The 7,053-nt window shown below is 40.9% G+C and overlaps 1 pseudogene; it reads right to left on the minus strand.

The window, feature by feature from the left end:
• Positions 1–1,957: 1,957 nt before the first annotated feature.
• LOC121700760 lies at positions 1,958–5,949 on the minus strand (annotated as a pseudogene).
• Between the last annotated feature and the right edge of the window lie 1,104 nt (positions 5,950–7,053).

A 7,053-nucleotide genomic window follows, 5' to 3' on the forward strand; every position in this document is an offset into this window, starting at 1 on the left:
GTAAAGTAGAATTTTTGGGGTGGCACCTGGGGTCGAAGCGAATCTCAGGGGTGGCGCGTGCCACACCAAGCCACCCCTCTGGCTCCGCCCCGGCTAACTGACTAGTCATTACAGGTTAATGTTACCTATGTTCCAAAAGAAGCAAACTACAATACTGTCAGGAAAAGGGTGACCACAATAAAAAAAATAAGCCTTGGGTATTGGACAAGAAAATCAGCTCATGTGGGGTAAACACAGATTTACTGGACCTGTTTGAATTTGCAACTGAGGTGTAGCCCTACTTGTTGCATCGTTCAGCAATACTTAGAGGCTAATGAGATAACATGAGCGTGTTGACTGACTTAAGTCTGAAGAAGAGCCACAAACTCGAAATGTCACACGATAAAAAAAAATTATGAAAGGGGAACTATCTGGTGTGTCGATCTCTTTTCCTCTAGTGAGATAATGGATGTATAAAAATGATTCATTTTACATTAAAAACAAAAAACAGCACATTTGGCTGTATCCACACAAAGAAAATCTACAAAATGATTCATTGGTAAATTGTTCTATGAAAAACGTAATTTATCTTTTGCAATTACCCTGACAATTATCATACTTTGGAAAAACATCAAGACCATTAAGAACAAGACTGAGTGAACATAAATCAACCATTCATAGGAGAGATATAAGTTCACCAGTAACAAGACATTTTATAGAAAAGAACCACACTCTAGAAGATCTTAAATGCACTGGCATAGAACACATACATATATCCCGCAGGCAGGGGCGTTGGACGGGGGGTAAAACCACTACTGATTATAGGGGCCCAAGGGGAGAGAGGGCCCTTGAAAAGTTGAAAAAATCTTGTGCTATTCCCCTGCCCGCAGGGGAGGAGATATAGACAGGAAACTTCTTCAAAGGATGTAATTATCTGCGATCTATGTAACCATCTGCGATCTATGTCTCTGCGATCTATGTAATCATCTGCGATCTATGGCTATGTCTGAATGAAGATTTTGACTTGTCGTCATTTCTTTGAGAATGTATTTTTTCTATGTAACCTACACACTTTTTATGTAACCTACACACTTTTGCTAATGCTACTTTATCATTGTCTGGCCATTTAATGTACTGTATTTTGTGTTGTGAACATTGGAGACACCAAGCGCTCCGACTGATGAATGGCCTGTGAGGCCCGATGCGTCAGAGCGCTCGTTGATCCTGTGCAGCGCTGTAGACAGGCTACGGGTGTCATCAATTGAGGCAACTTGCCTTCTTAAGAATAGGAAGTGGTAAGGGATTACACACACTGATGAAGGCCGCAATGCCGACATGTTTGTTACCCCTGCTGCTAAATGTGAAAGTGAATTAGCAAAAATAAACTATTTTAGAGTGCGACCATTTTTTTATTTTTCTATATATTAAAAACCAATAAAACATGACAACCATAAATATGGTGGCAACAACATTTTAATGGAGTACATTGTACTAGCAATAACAAAATTATAATCTCTTTGTCATGAAAAAATAATATATACATAAATTCCACAAAATTCAAATTTTGCATGACATTATGACTGACACATGCAGGACAACACATTAAAATTATGCATAACACGAATTATGTCTGAAAACCTCTTTTGCACTAGATGACTAAAAGCCATGTGCAACACCAGGTACTGCATGCATCACACCCGATTCAAAGTTCAGAAATCCCATCCAAATGTTTGCTCATAGAACAAACTACTGTTAATACAAAAAATTACACAAACAGTCTGCTCTCAGTGCAAATGGTGTCATTATACAACACTCCTATTACACACCAATATGCAGCACATTGAGTTGACATGGACTTAACAAATATGCAAATAGGTATCCAAGGTAGGATTATTATGTGAAGACACAAATATATTTGAAAACAATTCTAAACATCAACATTTACAGCAGGACATGGATATGTCCTGTCTCAATAATAAGTTCAAATATATCCGCAGGTGGCGATCATCTGGATCTGACCACCTGAGGTGTGTAATAAGCATGTAATGGCTCACTGAAATGAGTCAGTTGCAGCACCTCCTATGGATTTTTGCAGTGTCCTCTATGTACAAAGGTTCACAAATTGTGATGTGTGTCCATAAAAGTGTACCAGTGGACAAGTGGGCAAGAAATCACCGAACAAAAATCGGTGGAACAGGACTGTGTCCAAAACTGCATGACCAAGCTACGTTATTGCTAGCTGTGGTCAGAGTAAAACAGAAAGACTTCAATTAGAAAAACAGTTTCTGTAAAGTGCGTAAAATGCTGCCCCCCTTCAGTTTAATCTTCATCATGAAGAGGTCGACGTAGAGGAGGTGGCCCAACACTGTGGAGGCACAGATCAGCCCGCCATGCAGGGCCCCTGCAATACCACAGCTGAACACGTCCTGACCTGAAACACACATAAATAGTTTAAAGCACCAATGCAAATACATAGAGATACAGACAAAAGGGAGATTTTTCACACACTCACACACAGACAGATCCATTTTCATGAATACAGACAGGCTCACAATGACACTCCCTTACCTGTAATATAGAGGTTTTTGACGGGCGTGTCACAGCAGTTCTTGGCCATTAACACTGGGTCAAAGCGTTCTAGGGTGTGCTCGCCAGAGTACGGGGCCCCCCTGAATGCTCTCAGGTAGTGCTCATTGGAGAGTGGTGTGGCTATCTCCTGGTACACCACCTGAACGGGGTGACAGACAGAAACACAGAAATGTGAATGATAATTATTCTCTATGGTTGTGATGTTGACCTGGAAAAAAACTCCTCATGAAAGTAGGATGAAAAGAAATGCCCAATGTGAAGGATGGTGAATTTACTGGATCTGTTCTATTGTGTCCTCCAAGTGATCTATCATTAGAGCTCTTGTCTTGGTAAACGTCATGTTAAAATTCCTTCCATAACTCGCAGAACCAAAATTAGTATTTTCAGTTTCCTACTTCATGGTTTGTAAAGACTGTGTACTTGCCATGCATCCCCTGCTCACCTTGTCTTTGATCTTAGGGAAATGCTCGCAGGCCCAGTTAAAGAGGTGGTCAGCGAATCTGTTCTTGTACTCTGTGTAGTCGTCTCCTCTCTTCCTAACCGTTGAGTCCTTCCACTCCTCGAACCACTCGTAGTTCACCATGGTCAGGACAGTCATGCAGGATTTACCTACCAAGATAAGCAGGACAGTTAGCATCACAAGAATGTGGAAGCTTGTATTAGATGCAAATCAAATTTATTTCAGCAGTAGGTCCTTAATAATGGTTGAATATGACCTGGGCAATCTCACCTGGGTGTCTGATCTATGAGGAGGTGTCTTTGGCAGATGGGAAGGTGATGAACACCATGTCAGGGGCCTCATCTTTGCTCATAGCAAAGAATTTATCCATCCTGAGACAAAGTTCAATACAGGTCAATCCAGTTTCATTTTGTTCATTCTGGTTCAATTCAATTCCAGTTAATTTCTTTACATTCAATTTGTGTGACAAATTAAAGCTCAAGTCTGTCGATGAAATGAGCACATTTTGGTTCAATCTCTTCCATTCTTTATTTTTTTTCTGGTGGCTTCACTTTTGACATAAGTGTCCACACTTTTCTAATCACTGGTCAAGGTACTCACGATTTGTCTATGTCGTTTTCCTTGAAGAGCCATAAAGTGGTTGGCGTGATGTCGAGCTCTTCAGCAGTGGCATCGAAACCACAGTAGAGGAGCACGCAAGCTTTGCCAGGTTTCATCATTTGGGCACGCGTCTGGATATCTGCAGAAGAAATAAATAATTCCTGTTCACTTTGTTTCAAAAAAGAGATGTTTTTATTCAAGAATCACTTTGTTTTCCTACAGTGTGGGAAATGTGTATTGGACTGCCACCCATTCTGCAGTTGTGTGTCTATACAGAAATCTTCTAAATACAAACATGTGTATAACATGTACAACTAGTGGTCCATCCGACCTACTGGAAATCCAATTTTTTTGCCTTTCCTTGTCATGTTTTTGTGTTAGAGTCAGTAATTGGTGTGGTACAATGTCAATAAGGAATAAATAATACTCAATGATGGTTGTGTCTATGGTCTTCCCTAGTTGTTTGTTGTGTAAGTTGACATGACTCACCATGTTTCATCTGAATCTGAGGAGGCAGCAAGTACTTGAAGGTGTTGAAGAGGCCACAGTTGGAGATTACGATGGGTGCTTTCACCTCCACTACCTCTTGGCCCTTCCTCACTGCCACACCTTGACATTCACATAAGATCATAAGAAAACATGTTAGATAAACAAATAATTGACTTTCAGTGAGTCATAAGAGAACAAGACACTAGAGAAAGCCCTGAGTGATCTATTTTAAAGTAGATCTTTCAATCCAGACCAGTACTCACCACAGGCAGCGCCATCTTTATCCAACAGGATTCGAGTGACCGGAGCTCTCACCAGCACTTCACCGCCATACTTGCGGATGGTGTTGCTGATGTGGTAGGGGATCTCACTGGCGCCCCCTCTAGGATAGTAGGCTCCACGCTTGTAGTGGTGGATGAGGAGGGCATTCATGAAGAGGCTACAGTCTCTAGGGCGATCACCTATGGGTGAAGGAGAGAAGGAGGGAGAGATGAGATCAAAGGTTATTAGCCTTGAAGAGCCAAATGTGAAAATAACTATACGAAGATGATCTGCTGCTTCTGCTGACCATAGTAGAGTAGGAGATAACCTGGAGATACTCACCAATGAAGAGGTAGTTGAACATGAGCTGGATAAAAATAGCTGATAACAATAAAAAATATTTCACTAAGAGACACAATGTTAACGAGGATGTTTTTATCATTCTTTTCGCCAACTAGAGATTTGTGCTGTCGTATTCATTTATACAGCACCAATAACAGTGTCTAAAGCAGCTGAGTAATTGCAGTAAAAAGATTAGATATTGCCAACACTCCCTTAAACAAATTCTCTGGAAACACAATCAATTCAATTATGTCAATTATGCTTATGTCATGTTTTCCAACATAATAGCACAACACACAACATTGTACATTGTACACTTGTACATTGTTTTCAGATGTGAAATTGTGTTGTAAGACACATTAAATTGTCAGTGGCTGTTGCATTCAACCATGTTTGGAGTTGGCACTTCAGGACAATGCACATAGCATCAATCAACAAAGACCAGTTGTCTTCAAAACTTTCAAATATGATCGTGTATCTAAATATATAACGTGAGGGATTTGTGTGGAAGAATTACAGTGTGGCCACCAGTAATCAGATTAGTAAATTATCCGGTGGAGCACATACAGTATGACTATAATCAGTGTAAAACTACATAACAGTACAAAGACTCATTTGCCTATTGCTCTCTATTACAGCATGTCCTTTACCTTATGTAACGGTTCATGCTGCTAGTCCACTAATGTGCTGAGTTCTTTTCCTTCTTGTAAGACTTACAACAGCTGCAATAATTAACTACAACCTGAAGCTGGTGCAACAACGAAATGCAGTTCAGTGCAAGTCTTACAATCATTTAAAGAACCAAGCACATTAGCACAATACTAAGGTCCTTATTGGCTTCCATTGTCATTTTATCTTCTGTGGAAAGACCAGCTGTACCCTACCCTTCTGGGGATATAGAAATTAAAGTTTTTCTTGCCCACACATTTCCTCTTAGAGATTAACACACAGAGAGATTTGCCATTCCAATACTTAAAGAAACACATACACACAGACAATCACACATTGCCACCAGTCAAGGCATTAAGTCCTAAAAATGGCACAAATGTAGAGTTTTATATGGGTCACCCACCTTTCTTCAGCAGCTTGGTCCTCTTCTCCTGGTCTAGTTCTAGTGGATCATTGAGCCTTAGCAACTCCAGAGAGAACAGGCTCGGCTTCCCAAACAGGTACCAGTAGGTTCCCCCGGCACAGGCCAAGGACCACGCCACAAACATCAGCAGCCACATGATGAGAGTCAAGCCTCTGGTCCAGAAACTTAAACAGCAGACAGGTGAACAAAAGCTTCCGAGAGCTGAGGCACAGATGCAGCAGAAAGGAGGATTTATCCGAGTTATCTGAGCCACCACAAAAAGCAAAACGATTAGGTTGTAGACATAGCAGGTCAGTGGCGAGAATGAAATGATTTACTTTCTGAGACACTGACAGCGAAGGCCTTTTATATCAACCTCACAAACACTAGGTGTTGTGGGAGAAGCTTGTGCCGTCACACTAATTTAAACAGCACCAGAACCAACAAACGTTGAATTTATAAGCTGATTTATAGAATTCCAAAGGCCAGTGTAGGCCAGAGATCAGATTAGCTAAATAATTATGGGGGCCAGATATTAGTCCTCTTAGTCTGAGGCCAGTTTTGGCCTGCCAGCCGCCTGCTGGCAAATACTGGTTCACAGTGTGATGTTTATGGGATTATTTTTGTAGTCTACAGGCCCATACAAAACCACAAGGTTTTAGGGTTAGGAGATGAAACTGACCATATGCAGCTACATAACGACCAGAGGCGTAGTGGTAAAATAAGAGGTGGGTAACTATGAATAACAAAACCAGTGGTATTAAATGATTCCTAGTGTTGATGAGTGTACATATTGTGAATGTGGATAATACAGTGTGATTTTTAATGTTAAAAGTTGCAATTGGTGAATAAACTCGGTAACACTTTACTTGACGGGTGAGTTCATAACACATTCATACACTGCACATAAACTGCACATAAGCATTCATGACTGTTTCATGAGACATGACTCAACATTCATACCAAACCTTTCATGAATGTGGAAGACAGAACGACAACAATTTGTCAAAATAAAAGTCCAACAATTGCAAAGCAGCAATGCCGTTTTTGTTCCAAACCTCTTACCTGATCACGTCACATCTGAGTCAATGGGCTACTCCATTAACCTGACTCTCGCCAGATGAATTTCGTTCCGCTTAGCTCCGCCTAGCTTCACTCCAATTCATCTGGGACCTCTTCCATTGAGAGTGATTTCTGCACCCGATTTTATGGTACAGCAAATCAGGACGCAGGGCGGGAGTTTCATAGATGTGACATAGCG

Source organism: Alosa sapidissima, chromosome 24, assembly GCF_018492685.1.
Source record: "Alosa sapidissima isolate fAloSap1 chromosome 24, fAloSap1.pri, whole genome shotgun sequence".
In the NCBI taxonomy this organism is placed as follows: Eukaryota; Metazoa; Chordata; class Actinopteri; order Clupeiformes; family Clupeidae; genus Alosa; species Alosa sapidissima.